Raw genomic sequence first — 25,134 nt, 5'->3', positions numbered from 1 at the left:
CTTGCTTCCTGTTTACAAGAGAAAGAATAAGAACAGCCAAAGCAAGACGACCGCGGATGATGTGACGAAATAGGTAGAATTGCTCTTCATCTAAGCTTCTCTTTATCTTCTGTTGTCTCTGGTAGCCAGAGATGCACTGCAATCTTCTTATTTCAACCAACTGTGTGATGAAAACAGTAACACATTTTATGCAACGCTGCATACAAATACAATTTACAGAATACTGAAGAGTATCTAAAGGTAAAATTTTGAATAACTGAATACCAGAATATTGTAACTTTTTTTATTCTTGCCTGGGGATGCGGTGCCATGATGGAAGCAGAAAAAATATGGAAGTCTAAGGATCTATGAGACTGTGACCAAATTGTGAGCACCTCCAAAACAGCATGTTTTATAGGATGCTCTTAGTATGTAGTGGTTACTACCTACCAAACATAATTCAAAGAAGTACAACCAAGGCTTACTTATTAATGTGAGTAAGGGGGTTTACTATTCATGTGTACCCATTTTGTCCTCCATACAACACTGGAAGCACCTACAATGGGCACAGAAGTGTAATAACTGTAGAAGGTCTGCTGGCTCCCTTTGGATACAGTATTGGAAGAGAGCGAGCCAGAAGTGCAGAGCCAGCAGTGTGACTCAAAGGGTTTGCTATTGTAACAAATATCACATGATACCTTCTGTCTACATGTGTAACAAATAATTATACTGTACAATATATAATTTACACACACACACACTGGAGTCAAGGATAGTTATAGTTCCATCATTTACTGACATGGCAATGCATTTTCTAATGAAACAAATTCTCAGATTTTTTTTTATAAAATATTATATAAAAAATGATTTGTGATAATACATGGTCAAAAATACTTAACATTAGACTAGATTTTATTGGTCTTGAAATATACTAATGTCTGCAAGCCTACGGATGATGTTAATCACATTGTACTGGTGCCTTTTCATTGGAAAAGAATGCACATTCATGGAAAATGACATGTTCCACAAATGACATGGTTTGCAGAGCAGTCCTTATCCCTCTCCTGCATCTCCCTATTTACCATTCCTGTGGTGAACCAATGATGACTTCAGTATTTTTAAGAAATCTTCAGGCACAACTTATCTCAGTGCTAAAGATTGTTACTTCACAGTGTGTGCCTATGAGAAATGTGTGACCTCTATTCTAATATATAAAATTTAGGAAAACCATTTCTTCTAGACAGAAAATATGTGGGATGAATTCCAAACAAATATTTAAAATAGCAAACAGCCACATTCTTGGTCGAACAATTTTATTTAGTCTGCATTACCTTCTGTCCTCCACTATGAAGATCAGTTCCCATTGCAAAAAAAAGTGTGTTTGGTGTACAGGGCTAAATACATTTATTTTTTCTTGGTATCACAGTTTTCCTTTTATTATAAGGAAAATATGTTTGTGTTTTTATAGACAACGGCCTTTTTATTAGGGAACAGCAAAATTCAATAATCCATAGCAACTAAATGTCCCCAAGTTTAATGCACTTAGTTACTAATAATTACTTACAGACATTGCTCTGCAGAATACCAACTTCATTCACAGGGAAAATCCCCATTTTGCAGGGCATTTGGCAAACAATAAATTATCTTTTTTTTTTTTTTTCAAATTCTTGTTCAAAATTCTTTTTCAAACTTGTACACCTTAAGAATTGGCTGTTACAAATTAGAGCTGCTATAGATATACAAAATCTGCATATTTTGCACTGCAGCAACCATTCCAATTGATTGACTCCTACATATCCCCATAGGCCATACACTATTTCATCAAAATATCAGTTTTTGGACAATCTGTTCTTTTTCTCAGTTAAGCATGGGGGTAGAATATTGGGCAATTGACCACTACATAGTACCATTGTACCAAATCAAATAGTACAAAATTAAAAAAAAAGATTTAGCAAGTATTTAGTAATTACAATGATTGTACAAGCATCTATAAGTAAATATGTACAGCTTCAAGCAGAATTAAGCCCTTACCACAATCAGAAAATTCTCCAAGCTCCATATGTGCAAAACAAATTGATGGTATAATGCCTAATGTCATTTCCTGTGCTGCTGTTTTGAGAACATTCCTGCTGAAGCTGTCACCATATTAAGATCTATTTCCCTTTTTATTCCTTGTACAACTCTTTCATATAAAATGAGTCTCACTTTCAATCCAAAACTGTCACGGGGATTACAACATCACAGTTTTTTTTCTAATGATAATCAACAAATATCAGTAGATTAATGTATAAATACACACACGCACACTTTCTTGAGTTATAATCCATTTTAGGTAGAACACTATTACCATTATCATCAATATCTTTATCACTGTCTAGTGCTATTTCATTTTCTTTTTACTAGCTATTGCTTTGTGTCAGTCTGCATTTTAAAAGGTACAGAAAAGTTATAAGGAAATCCATATTCCAGAAAATGATACATTTGTTATGGTCATTACAATAGTAAAAGAGAAGTTCACAAAGTGAAATCTCACCACTGGTAGTTTCCAAGAGACTTAGAACACTGTAAACAATTCAACATATAGGTGGATTCTATGATTACTGAAATGGATGGCGCTAGCATTTAATAATTTTGATAATCCTGAATTACCTTTTTTTGTATAGAGGACAATTACATATAGAAAAGCATTAACAATTATCTTTCACTAACTATCCTACAGGAATACAAGGACCACATTTCTATAGTTAAACTTTTTCTTCCAAATACAGTTGTAACATAGACTCTTTTTTATGCACATGTTACAAAGTGACTGCTTTTCAGAGACCTACCCAAAAGGACAGGAACATCATCTTCATCTAGGTGCTGCAGGCAAGGGACAGGGTAAGGACTTTCAATTCCAAATTGACCCTTAACAGGTATGTTTTTGACCTATTTTAGTGGGTAAATTAGGAAGGGAGAGGGGGCATACACCTTTAAATAGGGAGAAAGGCCCCCTAAATGGATCTTGCTGGTTATGTAATGTCACATTTCATGACTGTTAGAATAATTTGCATGCAGATAGCTTTTTTTAATAAATAGTAATAGTCAGTTTTTAATTCCCTCTTTGTCTTTGCATACTTTTATTTTAGTTTTCTCCACATTTCATGGTGCCAAACTACTCAGCAATAATACATAAACTCTATTTGTTGAACACTACAATTACGTGAATTGCCACATACATATATCACAATACTTTTTGCAATAACAGTATTTCAAGTTGATACAATGTAAGGGCCCTTAAACATGGACAATTCTGCAATGCATACCACAGTGGGAACAGTCACATTCCTATAAACTAATCTAACAGAAGGTTTTATGCAGCGCCTAGGGCAGCATGAAATAGTACAATTAGAACTGCAGATGCCAGGCCCATTTGACAAACCTAATCATTTAGTGATTAGATGGATTGAGCAAATTGAAGGATATTGATTAAAGCCATTTAGGCACAAATTTCCATTTATGAATGTTGGCAACCTTGAGTTCTGTAATTGTCAGTCTTCACTGATAAGCAGCTGTCTCTAGTAATGACACCAACAACCTTCCTTACTTATATGCTAGAAATAAATTAAAAGCCTATCAGACTTTTCTATGTAAATCATCAGTTTAAAGACAGAAATAATATATCTTTATTTTTTAATGACTCTCCAAACTCAGACTTTATTAGGTATCCATATGTTTTATAGTTGCATTTAGGTTCTTGAACCTATTCCTAAGCCAGATCTTTAAAGGGTAAAATAGGCTGCAGGTTGGTCTTTTCTATCAGATGAAAAATAGAACATAGAAGCATTCCTGTTTATAATATATGCTCTGGCAACCATAGTCAGATCCTGCAGGTATGCCAGCAAAATGTAATGTAAAATGGCTTATCTTATAAGAAACACACATCTACAGTGTAAAGTCACAAATGATTTTAGAATATTACAAAATGTATTTATGAAATTAAAATTTGCAGCTTATTGTATTGTATAAAGAAATATTTTTTTAATTTAGCAACCATTCAAAAATCAGTTTTCATTAGCGTGCTTACTTTAAACTAGTGAAAGATTTCTGCTTGCTGTGCTCTATTGGTCTTTGCCCTGACATTAAATAGGACATTATATTGTAATTATCAATGTAAATAATGTCTGACTAATCACTATGAGTAAATGTGCTGCTTTGTACTTGCCACTAAATGCCATTAACATCCTATAGGCATTATAAGCAAGATGTACATGTTATTAAATCAGAGAAACTAATTAGAATTTAGCTTTAGCTAGCCTAAATAAACCTAACTTCTATCAATACCCATTTGGTTACTGTGAGTTAGTGCTTGTTCCCCAAAAACTCATTACAGTTCACATTGGTATGTGTTGCAATATGGAGCCCAATTGGACTGCCCAATGCTCCACAACATCCAGAAAAGTCACAAATAGTGCACTTTTGAAAACACATGGCCTGGAAATGCAATTAGGTTTGCTAATATTTGTAGTGCTATTAGGAATGAATGGCAATACAGCCATGAATAAATGTGATGCACATTGTCAAGTGTGGCAGAATTGCACAAATTTCCAGCTGTAAATGCATGGATTATTGCAACTCACTAGAAATCTTACATTGCTGCTACAAGAATATCCAGTGTATCCATTACCCATGCTAGCCTAGTTCCCCGTTAATAATTATTAGCCACAAAGAAGGGATAATATACCTTAAAAGAAAGACTTGAAAGACCTGTTTATGCAGTTCCTCTCTCTTTGGGCATGCATCCCTCTTCTTGGAACTCATGCAAGTCAGCTGTTTTAACAACACTGCCAAACAGCTCCAAGACTACCATTGCTAGGTAGACTGCAGCTTTCTTTAGTATGACAATTTATGGTTGCTCAATTCTGGCTGTGCCTTAATGGAGCAGTCTAAGTTCAGAAGAGGATGGATAGATAAATCTCCCAATCTCTCTATTGTTTTGCAAATAGTTTAAATCAGCCCCCTTAAATATTGGTAAGTGGATAAATGAAGAAAAGAAGAATGGGGTTTGTGGCTGAAAAATCATACATATATTTTCAAGATATATTTAAGAAAACATATACAGTTTTCCAAATGTGTAATATCCAGAGCCCATTAATTGCATCATAGGTAGTGGATTTCAACTAGACAATAAATACCTATCTTATGTTAATGCAATGTCTTGTAAACCAACGCGTTTCACCCTTCTAGGCTTCCTCAGGTGTACGTATAGGACACAAGTTTTTTTTGAGATAAGGCTATGAGGGTAATCGTCAGCAAAGGTCCAACAATAAAGCTGTCTGGTTGTTCTATGGCAACAAATGTTTATGGTGTCAAGAAGATCTTTAGTATCAAATTGAAATGAGAAGAAGGAGGTTAATGATGGAGTAAGACTGGTACATATAGTTGAGAATGCAGTAGAGCTGGTGCAGGTAATTTAACTAACGCAAGAGAAGTATTAGGATTCCATGTGCCATGAATAGCTTCCCCCAGACTCTGGTTAGGATAATTTGCAGCAATATTGCTGCAGACAGCAGATCCCTGTAATGACAGCCAGCTGGAGTAATGAAAACAAGTAAGGAAGTAAAGGGATTTCTAACAGGGATATGGTTTTTCTTCCTACCAGCTCCTTCCAGCACTCAAAAGAAAGCTTTTTACAGGGCCTACACAAAAGCAATATTTCAGGCAAAGGTTAGTAAAAGTTAGGCAGTCAAAATGTATTGCATGGAAGCACAATACTTAAACCAGATAAGAAGCAAAAACATTTAGTGAGTATGCTCTTTGCTAGGTATTTGACATAGACTGTATATATCAACAATAATTATATATATATATATATATATATATATATATATATATATATATATATATATATATATATATAATTATTGGGTAACAGCAAGGGAAACAAAAACGGGTTTGAGGGTAACATTAAATAAAAATCCACACAAAAAAGAAATACTAACTTATTCTGATTAAGATTTATTCACAAATTACACACAATTATTTATTTTTTTACTGTAGTTTTCTGCAAATAATATATTTTCTCACTGATGCAATAAAACCATATGATGAACTGTAAATCACAGGCCTAAGATATGTAAAAATGCTTACATTTTTACCATGTCATATTTACCTGCCAATAACAGAAATGTAGTTACCAGCACACCTAGTTGCCCAGAGTAGACACTATTATTATGCATATAGAAATGTTCTATATAGAGAACTCTCTTCCCAATTATTCACTTTAAGATCATTACAAAAAATAAGGGGACACTCTTTGCGTTTGTAGGAAAATTTGTTTAAGCTCCGGATAAGGAAGGGATTCTTCACTGCAATGTCTGTGAAAATGTGGAATCGGCTCCCTCGAGAAGTAGTTCCAGTTATTAGTATAGATTGCTTTAAGAAAAAGCTGGATGTTTTTCTAGAAGCACAGAATATAACTGGGTCATAAAGCTTTAAATTAAGGATAACTGACTGTTGATCCAGGGAACATCTGAATGCCTCATGGAATCAGGAAGGAATTTTGTTCCCCTGTTAAAGCAAATTGGGTTTTTTTGCCTTCCTCTAGACCAAATATGTCCATAGGGTTTATATCTGGGATATGTTTATTTCCCTAGTGGTTAAACTTGATGGACTTTGTCTTTTTTTCAACCTGACTTACTATGTAAATATCTCTGGGTAAAAACATTATGCCAGTGGCTTTGCATGCATATCACAAAGCTAGTTTGTATACTAAAAGTGAATAGACATAATACTAAGGCTACAAGTTATTTTTGCATACAACCTGCCACGCATCATGTAATATTTAATACATTTCAAATTAACAACATGTTTTTCCAACAAAATTCAATATTATTTAGAAAGAATGTTTTACTACATTCTTGTTGGCATTTTCTACTTGATGAATACTCTTCAGAACTCAACTATCACATAATCCAGCTTTATAAAACAAGGAATTTTAGTATTTGTACACACACATACAAGCACTGTTTACTGACTTCTTTAACAGCTTGTGCATGACTGATGTCAGTTTATTGATAAACTTTAAAATTAAATGAAACATATCTATTCTATTACATGTGTTGGGCCAGGACAAAAATCACAGGTGGGGTCTACAACACTTTTAAATAACTGCATACTAAAAAAAAAAAGAGAAGATTAGATATTCTCAAAACAGGATTACTAGGTTAATAAAGCATCAAGATTCATAAAGGCAAACTGCAACAAGATGATTATAAAAGTTTATGGTTTTTGAAATTTTAAAGCTCATATAACCTTGTGGTTTGATCTAGGTTTGCCAATGTAGTGGTTTGTGTAGGCATACGTTTAGTACCTTATTAAAGATCCTATTCACAAGATATGTTTTTTCATAACCTAACCTGCCTACCTAAAAATATGGGATGCACATTCAATAAGTTTTCTTTATTTTTAATATTTTCTGCATTGTAGGTTAATATTGAAGATACCCAAATTCTGAAGGAACAAATATGAAATGGTTTTCCCACAGTTTTGAAGGAGTTCCCAGAGGTGCTAAGTGTTTGTTGACTACTTTGCCTTCACTCCTCAGTCCAACTCATTCCCAACCATCTCATTTGAATTTAGGTCTGGTGATTGTGGTGGCCAGGTTTTCTGGCAGTACTCCATCATTTTTTTTCTTCATAATCAAATTGCTCTTTTATAGCCTGGATGCATGCTTCGAGCTATTATCCTGTTTAAACATAAAATGATTTATGATGACGGGAAGGCACGTCACTGCAGAATGTTGTGGTAGCTATGCTGGTTAGGAGTCCCTTGAATTTTGAATACGTTACCAACAGTGTCATCAGCAAAGCCCCCACACCATCACTCCTCCCCCTCTATACTTTATGGTGGGAACTACTGCGTCTCATATAGGCATAGCGATTGGAACCAAAACTCTCAAACTATGACTCCTCAGGACAAAGTTCGGATTTCCACCAGTCTATTGTCCTAAGTCCTTGCATTTTTAGGCCCAAGCAATTCTCTTCTTTTTGTTGTTTCTAAGTAGATGCTTCTTTGCAGCAATTTGACCACGAACGCCTAATTCAGTCTTCTCTGAACAGTTGACGTTGAGAAGGGTTTGCTACTTCATCTCTGTGAAACAATTATGTGGGCTCAGATATGAGGTCATGGTAATTTTTTTGTTTCTGAAGCTGGTAGCTGCAGCAGAGACAATTCTTGGCCTACCATTCTTGGCGGTTTTCATGTATCATCAGTTTCATCATCGCTCTTGATGATTTTAGATTGACTGACTATCATGTGTTAAGTAATGACAAACTGTTTTGGTTAACTTCATTGAGTAGTTCCTGTCATTGTATGCAGTAGAACAGTAGTCTAATAGGCAATTCATTTTATAGAACGGTGTACCAAACTTACCTTTGCCCAACACAACTGATGGTCTCAAACACATTAGGAAAGCAAGAAATTAATGCTTGACAAGGCACACCTATAAAAAGAAAACTATTCCAGCTGACTACCATATCAATCTGATTTACACAATGCCAAAAGTGTACAAAGCTGCCATAGTGTTCCTCCATAGTTTGGATGTCTGCAAGCCCAGAAGCTGTTTCTAAGCTGTTAGAAATAGACTGAAACCATATCTAATTTTTGAAGACCTTGAAAAGATCATTAATGACCATAACAAAGACTCACGTCATATTACATGCAGTAGGAGAAGACAGGAATGGTTTGTTCAAAGCTTTATTTACTGCTTGTTAAGAATTTGGAACACAAAAACAGCTTTTCTGCAAACTCCAGTAAAAATCTTGGTCTGCCACTCTCTATGACTAAAATAATTTATTTCCTGTTCTACTCATATAGCTTGAGCACATGAGTAAACACACAGATTTTCTGCAAACCGAAGTGCTGGAAATCTGGGTCTGCCACTCTGTATGACTAAAATCATTTATTTCCTGAACTACTCATAAAGCTTGCCTTGGTATCTGTTTAGTACTTTTAAATAGGCCAGGTAAGCATATTCCTACAAATATTTTTAAATGTATCTTGGGTACAATGTGTGTTGCAATTGATGCTCTGTAAAATATATATTTTTATTAACTTGTGGTAATCATGAACTCAAAATAGGAATGGTCCTAGTATTATCTAGAAATGTTTCCTTAGCCCAAGTAATACTCTGAAAGATTTACTTTATGTCTGGAATTCTTCCTGAAATATAGCAGCATGTGAGGGTACCTTATAGCTGCAGTGTGAGATCTAAAACACTGCTGCCTCCGACTGATCTTCCAGTGAGGTAGCAGTGCTGCTCAATGGAGGCTCTGACATGAGGAAGTAAAGCCCTGCCTCTACCAAGATGGCCTTCTCCACACTGAGGTACAGTGCACAACAAGCCATGGTAAGTTAGGTATGGGAACACCAGTTGCAGGACACATACAGACAATACTAGTGTCCAGTTGTTTTGACCTTTTTTATTTTGTAAATAGTTCATTTGCTTTTTTTTTAAATGCAGTATATTTTCAGTATTTTTTATCACATTTTTGCATATGGATTGAGGAATGCACCATAAATTACACTTACACTCTTTTTTTAAAGAATAACTGAAGACCTATTGAACTATGAGATGCAACGGGTCCTAAAAAAAAACCTGTGAGATTTTTTAGATAACACAATTCTATGCATGACACATAAAGGACATATGTACACTGATGTGTTAAACCTTTTTTTCAGGTGGGCTGCCCAGTCTGAGCTCTGGCCAGATTTCTGGCTCCCTATGGGTCAGTAAAGCTGCCTAACAAGCTTTTGAGCCAGCAGCATGATTTCTCCCTTCTAGAATAGAGCTCACAGTTTTCATGAACTTTTGGTATTCTCTGGAACAGTGTTCACCCAAATCCTCTAATGTCATCCAAATTAAACAAGAAACTTTGCCTTTGTGTTGGAGTTTCATGCAATAAAGACTGATGCCCTTTCTTTGTGCAGAAGAATGGTCTTGCATATGTCTTTTTCCAGTTTCCTATAGTCAGCCTGTACAGGGTGGGCCTGCAGGGTTCCTTCCCATAGCCCTTCTTACTGTACAGAATTTTTGTAACACACCGATTTCACTGCTACTTTTGCAAGATTATTTCTGCGTTTGCAAAGCATTCAGCGTCTATAAAGTGGATTTACATTCTTTGTGGCTATTAAGGAATATAATAAACATGTTTGTCCCTGGAGTTCACAAGAACTAAAAAGATAAGCTCTGATCATCTTTGGATTTTTTTTTTGTAATGCAAACCTTGCCTATAGACTCAATAAGAGAATAGAAGTAAAGCATACTTAATGTCCAATAATGCAAAGCACAGGCATGAACACATCTCTCTACACTTTTTTATATAAAATGAACATGCTTCTTATTAGCACTTGACTTAATTGGCTCAGTGGGCTTCTTTTTCTCTCACACTTCAACTCTGCTGCACAGGGACTGCAAAAGACTGATGCCTGGTCAAACAAACACTGGTAAATATATTTTGCAATTCAAGCAATGTATTACCAATTACAGTCCTTAATATGTACCTAGAGTTAAGCTTTTGGAACACCCTCTAGAGACCAATCTACAAATATCTGTATTTAACACAACAAAAAAATATGGAATCACAAACCTGCAATACAATAATAATCAACGTCATACCAAAACTGCTTTAAGTTTAAAACTACAGTAACAATTCCAGATATGTTTACTATTAGGTGGTTTATACAGTATCATATTACCTGTTTAATGTACACAGCTGCGTAATATGTTGGCGCTATATAAATCCTGTTTATTAATAATAATAATATTAATAATGATTACCAAATGTGCAGTTCCAGAACAGATCTGGAATGCATGTTCAAAACGTTGTTTTAGCAATGCATTCCAGATCAGATAATGGGAACTATACCCATCTTTGTCTGTACATAACTTAAGGAGCATTAAGCTCCATAGCAAGTTAACAAACCATGAAGAGCCATTAGAAGTCATCCTAACTATATAAATGTATATATAGCAAATATTTTTGGGGAAGAAAGATTTGGAAAGCGGGACTTTCAAGGGCTATATCATTAAAATTCAATACATTTTGTTATATGAAAAATTAGAACACACAACGTACAAAATAACATGTAAAAGTTTCACAAAAGCTCATGAATGGCACAGATATAGTTACATACTTCCCCAAAACCATTTACATCTAGTTAGTTGGTTTCTATGAAGGGGAAGAGAAAAAGATTTGACACGTTTCACAACACTTAAGGTTGCTTCCTCAGGAATTTGGATACACTGAGGAAATTAGGAATCTCTTATTCTCAAGAGTAAAAGGTTGTAAAAAAATAGCTGTACGTCACATCCACCAGGCTTGAACTCCAGCGCCCCAGCCGTCTCCCTGAGTATCAACACTATCCGATAGGTAACAAATCGGCAGAAGACAATTCAATCTTCAATAAACTTGTTCAAATGTTGTGGGGAAGAAGAAAGTACCTCCCAGCATGTGGAGACCGAAGGCATAAGCAGGGTACTGGTGAAAGTTTGTTTTCTGTTGATCTTTCTTTCTTTTTACTGCATACATGAAAGTATATATGTCAATAATCCTTGCTTTTATGTGATACTTTTAGTTAAAGGATGACTCCACCCTTTTGGCCTAAGCTCAATTTCTATCAACCACTGTGGCCAACAAAAGGGGGGTGTGACCTTTTAGAGGTGGGGAAAATAATACATATTTCAATCAAACTAACCTACAGAGGACATATAGCAGCACAGATGAACAATGGTTTTCCCCAATAAGATTAACTAGATTTGCAAAAATGCTTGCTAATTTAGTTGAGAATCATGAATGCCTAGCTTTCAGGCTCTCCTACTTTTCTCAATATTTGAAACCACTAATCCAGGATGGGTATGCAGAAAAGGTCTTCTGATTAGTTTGCAACGTTTCTGCTATGCATTCTTGTTCTAAGTAGGTGACTCAGAATATATCAAGGTTAGATGATCAGTATAACTGTCAATACACAGTAACTGCAAGGTAACAGGTGATTTACCTGCAGCAATGGCAGTCTCCATTGCTATCTTATATTAGTTTATCTTTAAGGCCCACTTAGGTCCCAGATAACCCACTGCAATGCTGTATGCTGTATTTTACCACATGTTGGAATAATTCATTTGTAAGAGCTACCAGTCCAGGGTAACAGAAACATAGGCCTTCCCCTTTTTCTGTCTCTGGGCACCTACTATACATGTGCTTTAGAGCCCTTTAAATGACTGACACCATACAGAGAATGCACTACCCAACATATAGGATGCAACCCCTAAAAGATGTGTAAAAAAAAAAAAAAAAAAAAAAGAGAATGTTGATTCTGCCAAAAAAAATCCAGAAAACTTCTAACTTCCTTTTCCTCACTAAAGTCTGAGTAATGGTTTTAGCACTGTTCATTTTTACAGAACTCCTTGCTTTTATGGAGATCAGGAGAGGGGAAGATGTTCTGGAGCAAGCAAGCATTCAGAAAGCAATATTAATGTGTGTATCCTTCATCTATTTAGAGCAGAACACATAAAAAGACATATAAGCCAATTGGTTTGATTAGGTTCCTGCATGTTTTTCTTAATAAATACATCCGACATGGAGAAGCATAGCTATTTGCACACCTCTTATATCAGCATATTGTTCATTGATTTCTAATAAGTACAAAGTGTAATAGCAAATACAAAAAGAAGATAAGCATTACATAAATACCACACATAGGCATTCCTGACAATACTGTACCACAGAAACACAAAAAAATAATAGCAGTTACTAAAAGCACATAAAGAGCTCCATGAATACAGACAATCCCAATGTCCCTATTAACAAAAGGGATAATAGAATCCAAAACCTATTTTGAGTTATTCTGCTTGCAGAGTGGATTTTGTGCATATTCATCAATTTAAGTAGGCATTCAGTGTTGACAGCGGATGCCATTTTGAAGCTCACTGAATTGCTAGAACTAGAATAACACAAGACAGCACTAGGAACAGCACTGCACCACCACAAGGTATGAGAGATGCGAAGATGTTGCAAGCTTTGATTACATTATATTTATACAACTACTGGTTTTCTCATCCTCAGATCACTTTATGCCAGTGCACTAAAATAAAAAAAGCACATCTAAAAGGGTTAAAAAAAAATGTCCTAGAATAAAAAGCAACAAATATATAAAGAGGGATCGTAAATCCAAAATGGCAAACCAGCTACAAGTCCAACAATATACTTCAGGCCAATAAACCTAATTTTATAGAGCTCTTTTGGCACCAGTAGAATCTAAAAGCTTCATTTATCCATTTGAATTACTTTTCAATAATCAAGGAATCCTGTTTTGTTAGAGCTGGCCTTAAGATCTGAACACTGATGCATCTACATGTGAAGATTCCCAATGTGCTAGGAAGTGTCTGCCAGATCTAAGTACTCCAAATCCACTGACAGCCATCTTTGTGTTTTACAGACATGTGCCTACACTGGCTCACATGTATATTTTTTAAGTCATACTTTAAATAAAATAGCTAAATAGGAAACATTTTTTTCTAAATTAAGGAATTACAAAGAAAAATGTACAAATCTCATATTTCCATCCAACACTGTTAATTCCTAGGTAAGGTGTCCTTTTTTCATAGACAAGCTAAATGTATAGAATGATCAGTAGCTTTAAAAAACAGTATTTTACTGTGTACTGTCATAAAGATTCTATCAAAGAGAAAGATGCTGAGGTCCAGCAAGAGATTCATGCAGAAGCAGCAGCTCTCCACGCCCCATGCCTCTGCGCATGCGTGAGTCAAAGACAAAGGAATTGGTAATTACTATAAACTCTCATTCATTTCCACTGCGGTGTTTATCATTTAACAAGAGAAGAAGACTTAAAGGTCTCATTAACGATCAACCGACATGTCAATATGTTATGCCCCTTGCAGATAATTGCATAAACCAAACAGATCAATAATCACACTATTGGCCAGTAGCTATGCAGAGAGACACGTTTTTTTTAATGAAATCATGATGGGTGTATGTGTTCCCATGCTGGATGAGAAGAAGACAATAGTGGGCTGTGCAATGGCTGCAGAGCTGCTCTGGCCAGATGTCATCCAGCTGTTGCATATGCATCGCCCCTGCATCAATCCAAGCATTCCAATCAGTCTACACATCCTCCAATCTGGGGGGCTCAGACTATTTCCTAATGAAAGCCTGCCAGATGATTTATCACAAGGTATTCCATGGCTACTGGTGACTGATCAGGAGATGGGGCTGCGTTTAACCCCTTCCTGCCCAGCATCATCTCAGACACAGATGAAGCAAGAAACGCCCCACTGTGACTACAACACAATCCTCATAATCCAAGTAGGCAAGAATCGCAGCCCTGGACAAAGAACACATGAAAAGAACAGTATTTAGGTCATTCATCCCTCAAATGGAGGGATTCCAGATTAATATGTGCAGATCCCTTAACGAGTTCTGCAAAGCTTATTCTACTGAGATCTGGTTAGTGGGGCTCAGTATAACTCCCTGCCTTCCCTCTATATACTGAGATCTGGTTAGTGGGGCTCAGTATAACTCCCTGCCTTCCCTCTATATGGGCTCAGTATAACTCCCTGCCTTCCCTTTATATACTGAGATCTGGTTAGTGGGGCTCAGTATAACTCCCTGCCTTCCCTCTATATTCTTCTCTTACACCCAATGGATCATACACTATGAAGCTGCTGCTGGATTCACTCTGAGCACGTGCTGTATGTGTTCTATAGCTATGTCTTCCAATGAATGACAGGCTGCAATGGATGCTGACAGCTCATGGTTACATACACTGATGTCTTTACTGGAATAGATCTGCAGGAATCACACTCACATTGTCTTTATAAACTAGTCCATTGCCCCTGCTGCAGTTTGTTGTCTTCCAGATGTCCCCGTTGTATAGAAATACATTGTTGTGTATTGTGCTGCTTACCTTGTTGTATGTCCTGTGTCTGTCCTGGTGTGTGTACCCCGGTGTCACAAAGACTGTGTTGGGGCTAGTGCCTGCCCTGGTGAGCCTGGCTTGCCTGTGTCTCCCTCGCTCGGTGGCTGGGACTGTAGTGATTAGAAGCCGTTGTAGCAATGTCTGTGCTGCCTCTGCATTTCTCCCTCCTCCCCTCCTGTTTCTTCTTCTCTCTCCACCCCCTGGTCCCCCCTTTCCCACTACTCTTCCTCCCTCTCCCCTGTCCATAAACCACTCTGGGGCTCTTTTTTTAAATAAAGATTAAAGTGTGTGTGCTGCTCATACTTACCCTCAAATTTAGGAGAGATCACTATTGAACGCTGGGGATGGGAAGATGTATTGCTGTCAGTCTCTATACTGACCTGCAAGCTCCTCTACTGGACTCTCAGCACTGGATTGCATGTTGGGGTATTCCTGCTTTCACCTGTCTAACTTCTGGATAACAATTGCTACTCTCCAAATTATTTTTTTGGAAGTATTACCAGCATATGCATTTAGAAGAAACCACCATATGGGTCATTAGGAGTACTTCTAACTTCTTTGCATAGCTAACTGAAGACAAGCCAATTACTGACCATGGGTGTCAGGTGTGCACAGGAGCCAGCTACTGGTCAATGATGGGCCAGGTGGGGGATGGCCAATGGATTGGTGAATCTGGTATGGAATATGATCAGTGTCATTACTGCTTTTACCAAGCCAGAAATATTATATATGTACTCCCTACCTGCTTATACTTTGACTCCTTTAAGGTAAAGGGTAGATAACTTGAATTAAAGTATTGATTTTGCATGAAAATTGCTGTCGAGTTCTTGAAAAAAAAGTCATTTTCTTTCCTTCAGAACAATGTTTTAGGTTAAAGTAATTTGGAATGATATTTTGTCACATTTTGAAAGATTTCTTGCTTTTGTATTGGGTTAATATTCAGAACTTTGGCTCCCTCTGCAGAACATCTTGTACTGCACACTGAGATGTTGTGTGTATTCCATAGTTGGTGGCTCTGTGTTACTATGAGAACAAGGCAATTGTTTTATTTCAGAATACAGAGTGATACAAAACAAATCATTCTGCGCTGCTTTGTTAATGTGTATAGGATTTGCTTTTTTTTCTTTCTTGTAGCTAATACCTAAGCTCTGGGTTCACTGGAGAATGCAACATTGTGTCAGCTTATCAATTGAACTGTGTTTACATACACTAAACCCTTGTCAGTCTGTAAACAGTACAAAGTATCATCAGGGATCCCTCTGGTGTCTGCATGGACCACAAAGCTTGTTTGGTACTTGGGACACTGATTTGCAAATCCCCACTTTCTCTGACCAAGTCAAGGGCTGGCCTTTTTCCACAAATCTGCTTAAAAGACTGTGTAGAGGTATGTGCAGGGAGTGTGCATTGCACATGGGATACTTTACATTCTTTATAGAACACAAAGAGCATTATATATGCCTGATCTAGTTGCCCTAGATAAGTGAGCAGATGGGATAAATGCTGAGTTTTGCCCCCTACTCTGTGGGAAAAAACGTGTAATTCTTGTGGACAGCCTTTTGTACTTCTGTCAGGTGGATTGTGCATGAATATCTTAACAGGATTTATGGTCATTTTAGATCTATGCTCTGGGTATATCATGCTGCCAAAATGAATTGGCTGGTGACACACCTTAATGTACAAAAAAGACCCTTATAATTAACTATGGTGTGTTGTGGTGTGCAGCAATGCAGGTGTATTGTGTCAGTGCATCAGTATGCCAAATAAAATGAATGGCACCTCAATGTGTGTTATACCTTTTTGCTGCAAATCATAGATCTAAATGACTCTCTAGCTCTTTTAGAAAATAAAGCAGTCCATTTATCAATAACTCATAGAAACCTGCACTTTATCTCTTAAGTAAATATGTGTAAAGCCAGTTCTCTGATCTTTGTGATTGGTTACACTTATAGTATGTAATTATATTGATCAAACTTGGTTTTGGTTTAGTCTATTGTTGTGTTTAAACTGATAGAAATCATTTGTGTTTTTGTGTGTCTAGTGCACAGCTCCTTTCATCACATAACTTCCTTTCACACTTGTTACTGAATATTACTTTGAGGTTGTTTTAAGAAACAAGCCAAAACAAAGTTTAGTACTACACACAAGTTTTGTCTCATTTGATTGTTTGTACATATATAATGATAGTAAAGCACAACCTATAGGTTGTATTGTGACTGTGTATCAACCAGTTTGAAGTAAACTGATATCGAGTACAGAGGTTGCCATTGCCAAGGTTTCCTTAGAAAAATGCAAAGTGCCTGGCTGTCATGTAGTTCTAATGGGTATATTCATTTGTGTGATACAAACTTGCAACAGGTTAGCAGATTTGGAGTTCTGCCTTCTAGTAAACCTGTCACGAGTGATGTGCAGGCCTGCCCTTACTGATTGATCCACTGTGAAAAATGTCTGATTGCTTCACCGATTGGCTTCCTTATAATCGTTCTCATAATCTGAATCACTGAGGTAAAGCAAGTATATAGAACAGTCAAGTCAAAAGTCTTTCTACATACACATTCCATAATAATGCTGAACAGCAGGGTAAGCATTTTCAAAAGGAAAGGTCACCAACTGCAGCTTCCATAGCAGGTTTCTGTTAAAATGACTTTCCAATCTGCTTGTACTTTTCTCAGTTTGTGACTGGGAGGGTAATCAAACCACATATACACCCAAAAACCAAAGTGGAAAACAATGCATTGTGGGTGACTCACTAAAATTTTTTTAAAGAGTATAGTTGTCATCCTTTGACAGAAAGTATGTTGGTGCTGCAGAATAATGTTTTATTAATAATAGTTTCCCAACATCAGGTTCCAATTCAACTGAAACTGTGCCTTCTCTATGCGCTCCCCCCCCCCCCCCTTTTATACAAAAACAAAAAAATAAAAAAAAACCCTTGATGACCCTTCTAAGCCTGATTATAATAATTCCAAGGCCATGTAGTGAATTGGTTGTTTAAAATATCACCCATGTGAACTTGCATAGAAATTTGCCTAGACGGCAGGTCTTAGAACAGGATTCATATTGAACCAATGGTAGTAGAAAATAGTGATGAGCGGTGTCAGTGATGTCAGTGAAATGCAACGAGGGCTGTATTATGATATTAAAAACAAAGGACTGTTACTGAAGCTCATTTCATCAACTGTTTATATGAAGCCATAAAGGTAAGATGGAGAACTTTACCTTGATTAATGTTTGAAAACAAGTGAATGCATTGAACAGAGAGGCCCCTGCCATTTAAATTTTAAAAACCGTGAAAAACGTTAGCAAACTTATGGCTAAAGTTCATATTCTTTTCAGTAACACTGTCAATGTCATCAGATGCATTTTTGCTGCACAATAAAAAACAAAAATTTCCCAAAAGATCACAAAATTCACACCTACTCTTCCCTAGTGGACAAGAACCTGAAAACAGATGTGTTAAAATGGACTCCTAGATGTCCTAAGGCTGCTCATGTAATGTTCAATATCTTTTTACATTTCACATTTTTACACCAGTGGGCGGTCAGGCGAACGTAGAGGGACATTGATGAGATTATGTCAGTTCTGCGTTGGAAGCCTCTATATTTCCCTTAGTTCAGGTTTGTTTATTATATAGCTTCCAAAAATATGTTTTGATGGATTGGAAGTTTAAAAAATTCAACAAGTGACTTGCCATACAAATATAAAAAAGAATTTGACCCAGTCAAAATTTTGGTTTGTGTCAGGGTCACTTAGATCCCTGCTCATCTTTCCTGATTTCAACATATCACCTTTAGAAACTGATTGTTCACAGGTTCCCCAGTTTATCCTACGCCTTGAACAGTTGCCATGGTAATGTGATAATTAATGTTGTTAGCCTGGGTAAACCAGCAATCCTGGATTAGGTTTCGTAAAATCATTTGGTATTATTTTTCAAATGTTTTCAAGCATAGACCAAATCCATTCCAGCGCTTGATCACTCATACACATTAATCAGACTCATTGTGTATATTACAGCAGCGTCATATCTGTATTTTGCCTGTTCCCCTTCCAAGCAGTGTTTATAAAGTGCTTGTGCAAAAATTGTACCAAAGAAAAAAAATATTCCCCTAGTTATTATTCTTCTAAATGTAAATATTTTGTTGTTCTTGTATATTTTGTTTCTTTTAAGTTAGTTATTAATAACTCCAACAACATTCTGGACATTCTTTTATACCAATTGTTGCACAACTTCCTGTTTTGTTATGAAAAATAACAGGCTTGCAAGTTCAGTAATGTCAAAAGTTAAGACATTTTAGTTCACTTTTTGTACACATTGGGTTAACCAAAAAATACCCGGTTACTTTAAAAGCTTTTGAATGTTTTGTGGGGCCCATTTTACCTTTCCTGTTCCTATACACTTATATGAATAAAATGACAAAATAATAATCATATGCTATGTTTGAAAAATCATCCTCTGAAGCCAAATATATATAAATAGACTCTCAGGTTGTTTACTAGTACATGTCACTTCTCAGTTTCACAATCCTGAACTTACTACTTAACCCATACCTATTGAAAAAGAAACTTCAGTTTGAGTTTTCTCCCAAATATATTTAGGCTTGTACACCATTTAAATTGTATCTAAAGCACAAAACAAATATCATATATTGCAGCTTGCCAGTACTTGGATGTTGTGCCTCCAGTTGTTTTTGTTTAAGTTTCTTTTTCTTAATTTTTATCTGATAATGCACCCCTGTCCCTCAGTGGAAACACAAACATTTGTGGAGTGAGCCAAGGTAGTTTTGGTAGGACCATTGTTATTATGAAGGCTGGACTTTAAATGTCTTTAATGGCTTCTTTTCTTCATCTGCATTGCTTGGGGATGATGGAATAAGTAATTTGCACAAATAAATTATTTTATCATTCCAGGTCACCTCACAAAAAGGGACAAGGACACTTGCAATTCTTGCAAAAGCAACAGTTTTCCTTACTTGTTGGAAAAAAAGGAATGTAGGCTTCAATTGAGAAGAGTGAGAGCTCTGAAGAGATAGCAAATGTCTTCATGTTTTATACCTACAAGGCAAATACAGAAAATAACCTGGTTCTCCCATGATAGTCTATCTTCTTCATAGATTGATTAATCATAGATAGTAAGCTTTTGGGGCAGGGTCCTCTCTTCCTCCTGTGTCACTGTGTTTATCTGTCTGTCATTTGCAACCCCCATTTAATGTACATTCCTGTGTAATATGTTGGCACTATATAAATCTTGCCTGCCTACAGCAAATAACATGGCATGGCATATGGTACATTCAGTATATTGATTTTTGCCTGCAGTGTTTTGGCATCCTGTTCCATTTATTGTGCTGCTGAAACACAATGTAGGTTTGTGCACAATACAAAGTACAGTAAAATACCTTTGGTGGGCCAGAAACTTAGCTACAAATGTACTGCAATGTTGCACTCTCTCTTTGCTGAGTGCAATGCAATCACACGCAGTGTTATCAGCTCGGCCCAGTTCTTCTCTTGGACCACGGTGCCAAGATTCAGCAGCAGCAACTTTTTCAAGTTTCCCGCTGGAATCCTAACAGCACTTAAGAGGCAGCTATCATTTATACAATTTTCTCCTGATCTATCTCTTCAGCAGGGAAATCAATTCACTGTGTGCAACTGAGTCCCGGACACCATCTGGCAGGATCCTGGAGAATTAGGCCCCTTGTCTAGGCAGGGTCATAAACTCAACCAACACTATTCAAGGTCACCCCCAAACATTCCTCACCTTTCTAGCAAATACCATTAAACAAACTCATCAGCGAATAGCTGGAATATGATAACATCTATTATCCACTTATGGTTATCTCCTGCATTGACTTCTGGCATCATCAACAGAAGCAGACAGAATTATTCCATAACTTGCATGTAGGGATGATCTGTTTTGCACATGTAAAGAAATCCCAAGGTTAGCTACAGTGTAGAAGACTGGGAAAACATAACAAAATAAATGCAATTCAGGAAAACTCCAATAGAAGACTGATGATGGGGGTCCCTACACACACAAAAAAAACAATCAATATTGTCTCGATATTCTTGGGAAAGTAAGTAGGAATGGAGTAACTGGATGACTTGATCACCTAAAACTTGTAACCAGTTCACGCTTGCATGTCTTAGACCCTTGGATAAATAAGACCTCCAATGACTATAATTTCAGTTTACATCAGCGCGAAGAGATACAGAAGCTGCGGCATGGATCTAATTGGATGTCTTGCTTGGGAACATTTTAGTGAGCATTAAAGCTAACTATGTGGTTTGGAAATACATTTGTTGCAGAGCTGTGAAGTGGTAGAATCGCACATTTGCATTCTACCATGGATAAAATCTCTTTAGTGCAATGTTCAGTAATATTATCTATATGTCTTTATTTCTTCATACTTCATGTTTAAAGTATTTCTAGAATGTAAAAGCAGATCAGTAGATATATTAATGTTGTAATATTACATTTATTATTGTGCCTTTGTTTTCTGTTCCTCTTTTAAAGGGAATTTTTATTAAAAAATGACAACATTAAAGCCGTATAATCACAATTTTTACTTTATATAAAAGGGTAGATAACGTTCTATAAGGTAAAAAAATGTGTTTTTTTAACATTAGAAAGAGGGAGCTCCCCGACCCCCCACCTTCCATACCTTCTGTCTTTACTGCCGCAGGGGTAAAGACTGAAAAGAATCATGGACAGTAGGATCAGCACTTTTTTACATTTTCTGGAAAGACGTCACCCAATCTTGCGGCTGCACAGTGTGAGATCAGTTAACCTAAGAAAGAGACCAAAGGGAAAATGACGGTGCCTGGTGTCCAGCCCACACCGAAATGATGGATGACGGGACTGCGCGGATACCTTAAGAAATTGGGAAGCACTTGTCTGGAATGTAGGTACTTTCTAAGATACTGACCCAAAAAAGTATACAGATCAGCAGTCCTGAGCTCACAGTAGGGGGTAAACTTATAAGAAATAACAGATATGGCCTACCATATTATCTTATGCTGTACAATGTACACCATTGCCCATCCCACCAAGTTTCTAATTTGCATACTTGTTCTCAGTTAGCAGCTTCAAATATTGAAAGCAGAGACAGCTTGGCAACAAGCATTCGTTTGAGGAAATCACAACTTTAACTATATTTCTCTCATTTTAAAATTCCTTAACAGGAAAGCCATCTTCCATCCAATCTTTATATTCTAAAACCTGAAAATGGGAAAAATCCTTTCGTTCCGGGGAGCAATTTACATATTGGTGCAAGCACCCATACCCAAAACCAGTTACATATCCTTCACACCTAATCTATGTCTTAAAACTTAACCATTTACCCTAAGGGTCCATTGACACTTGTTCTATGTGGTGCACTACAGTGGAATTCATTGTGAATGACACCAGACCCATTTCACAATGTTCATATGTACAAGGGTTGAGTGTGTTCTTTTGACATGTTTTTTGGTAGGCTGGCAGCCATTCAGCTGCATTTCATATAAAAAAAAAACAAATCTGTCAATTCTGTATTGTTTATATGCCCCTTCTCACCATAGAAAACAACTGACAGAGATTTTAACCATTTTCTACTCTGAAAAAAAAAAAAGTTTTGTCCCTTAACACTTCTATATAAAGTAAAAGTGTGTTTTTGTTTCTTAAAAATGTCTTTAAAAAACAAAAGGCTAAGCCCCTGCCCTCCTGAATGGGAGTGCAGCACGTCACATATCCCAGGAGGCTTCGGGCTTTTCAGTCATTGACAAAAAAAGGTGCCCCTCTCATTCATGCACAGTGAGATCAGCACCTTTTTTTTTTACAACTACAGCAACCTAAGTCACCTGATCTTGCCCCTGCCTAGTGCAAGAATGGGTGACGTAGGCAAAAGAAGGAAGAAAAAACCAGGACAACAGTTGACCGAATTGGAGGACAGCTCTGGAGGGATTGAGGGATCTGTGGAAGCAAAGTGTGATTTTTTTTAATTTTACCTTTAGTTCTGCTTTAATGTTTATTTCCAGGTAAAATATTTTTGCATTGTTTTTAACAGGCATTCACTTGCTATGCCTCTATTTTTCTTTTCACTTCCAGTGTTGAAGTCTCTCCTTCAGGGCACAGACAACATATTTCTCACAAAGTGGTACAGAATTCTTACAATTCTTCTTCTTGTCCTGTTGTCAAAGGGAGAAAGAATATCTCCAAATGAGGTTCCGGCAAAATAAAAATGTGACAGAATTTTAAAGTCGACTTTTATGTTGTTTGTTTAGACCAGTGATTTCACCAGACAGACTGAAGACACCTAAAAAAAGGTATGTATGTTTATATATTTATTTTAAAAAAGCTTCCATGGTGAATGGAGAAATGAAGGGCAAATGTCAAAGGGGGAACCTAAGCCTAGATTTTGGCTACAGCACACCTGTCTGTTTCACAAGAGCCATCTCTGAACACATCCCCTCTCTTGTGTATACAAAACTTCTTGCTTAATGACAAGGTTCTGTTCCAGCGACCTGGTTGTTAGGCAAATTGGACTTTAAGTGAGGAGCATAGTAAAGACCCAGAATGTAACAATGTGAGCATGTGAGTCAGTGACAGTCTGCAGACCCAGATCGTGGAGGACTGCAAAGGAGGAAGATGGAGCCCGGAAGACAGAAGAAAATGCGCTGCGTAGCCCTACACTGTATAGTTCTTGTATTCGCCAGTTGTAAGTACAGGTTGTCGGTAAAGATGTAAGTTCTTAAATGAGGATTACCTGTATTTACCTAGACTACAAACCACTTGTAGTCAAAGGGAGGCATTTTCAGGACTCTTCCTTCAAAAGCCCAAATGTAAATTTGGTACATTTTTCAAATAAGAATAGAAAGTGACTGACAGTCAATATAATTACACAGGTTACACAGGAAGGGGCTGGACAGGTTCAGACATATTGATTGTGAGAGAATTAGGAATCAGTAAGAGAATATCTGCTGAATAGGACTGCTGGGACACAAAGTAAAGGTAAGAAGTTTCCAACACTGTGGAGAACATACACTTATCTACTTTTTAAAAAGGACATCCTAAGCCCTGGTGCTTTAAACTCTTCCATATTCTTTCTAAATATATATTAGGTTTTAATCCTCACAGGTTTTACTGTGAATGTACACATGACAAATTGATGAAAATATATTCTGTTATAATAAAGAATTAGGAGTTCGAATTGCAACCTTAGGCCTGATTTATAGAAACCCTTAAGAACTGGAGAGGATACACTTTCCTGGACCAGATTTTTTTCCAGGTTTTCTGGATCGCCCAGCTTCACTAAGGAAAATGTATCCTCTCCAGCCTTGTAGAGCTTTAATAAATCAGGCACATTATGTCTTAGTTTCCGTGGTGGCAAACAGCAATAGCTACATGATTGAGTGCAGGTCAGAGTGCCCTTTCTATTGTATTGTTTTAAAATGTCCCACAAACAGGCTACCTGAAATGTTCAAAACTATTTATCAACACAAACACAAAAACTAAAAAAAAAATGTGGTGACAAATGCATGCAAAGAAAAAGTTTCATAGAATATAGACCTAAACACTGTGCACTTATCAGTACTGACAGTATCTATGTACATAAACACTGAACTCCAGTATGCGGCAGTCTTTACTCTTTTCTATTTCTATACTCACCTTGGCAAACTGTAAAGCTTTTTGTAGCCTATTGTAATAATGATCCCATGTTTTCTACCTTTACCCAGAGAGAATTAAAAAGAAAATGAGATCAGATCAGTATCCTTGATCCTCTTGCATGTCTATCCAACCCTCACAGCTAAGTGTGAACATTGCAAGACAGTACCAAATATGTATTTACAGCATAAGATAGATGGACTTCAGAGGATTGTCAAAATATGAATTTCAGAGATGGTTGAACAAAGTGTGGTGAGAGTGGTGTATACACAGAGTCAGTCTGTTCTATGGAGAGGGGGTAGGATAAGTGATCAGCAACCTGCCCTACTCTCCTCCATTGGAGTGAACAGTGCTCTGGCAGATTACGAACAACATGGGGGGACCACTGTACAGAGACTGTTCCTGTATTATTGGATAATACAGAATACCTTATCAACTACTGCCATAGAGAACACAGAAAGCCAGTTGTATCCAAAAAGAAAACGCACTACGTTTACATTTAGATCAGCACAACATCGTATAGTACACCAATCAGAGCAGGGGAGTTC

General features: G+C 36.8%; 1 protein-coding gene and 1 long non-coding RNA gene across 3 annotated transcripts in view; one reads left to right on the top strand and one right to left on the bottom strand.

Moving 5' to 3' along the window:
- Positions 1-15,414, bottom strand: part of BASP1 (brain abundant membrane attached signal protein 1) — a 42,718-nt gene extending 27,304 nt beyond the window's left edge. The window contains exon 1 of one of the 2 annotated variants that reach the window (XM_072411865.1): positions 15,260-15,414. The gene's annotated coding sequence lies outside the window, so the exon portion shown is untranslated. Of the gene's footprint in view, positions 1-14,940; positions 15,095-15,259 lie in introns of those variants that run through there. The other variant, XM_072411864.1, reaches the window with a different exon arrangement.
- Positions 15,415-15,531: 117 nt separating this feature from the next.
- LOC140331119 (uncharacterized) lies at positions 15,532-23,925 on the top strand. Its single transcript, XR_011920861.1, has 3 exons — positions 15,532-16,336; positions 19,858-21,848; positions 23,030-23,925. It is a non-coding gene; the product is annotated as an uncharacterized lncRNA (long non-coding RNA).
- The last annotated feature ends 1,209 nt before the right edge of the window (positions 23,926-25,134 follow it).

The sequence above is a fragment of the Pyxicephalus adspersus genome, chromosome 5 (assembly GCF_032062135.1).
Source record: "Pyxicephalus adspersus chromosome 5, UCB_Pads_2.0, whole genome shotgun sequence".
NCBI lineage: Eukaryota > Metazoa > Chordata > Amphibia > Anura > Pyxicephalidae > Pyxicephalus > Pyxicephalus adspersus.
Note: the sequence above shows the minus strand (reverse complement) of the source record. Positions and strands in the feature narration are given on the sequence as shown.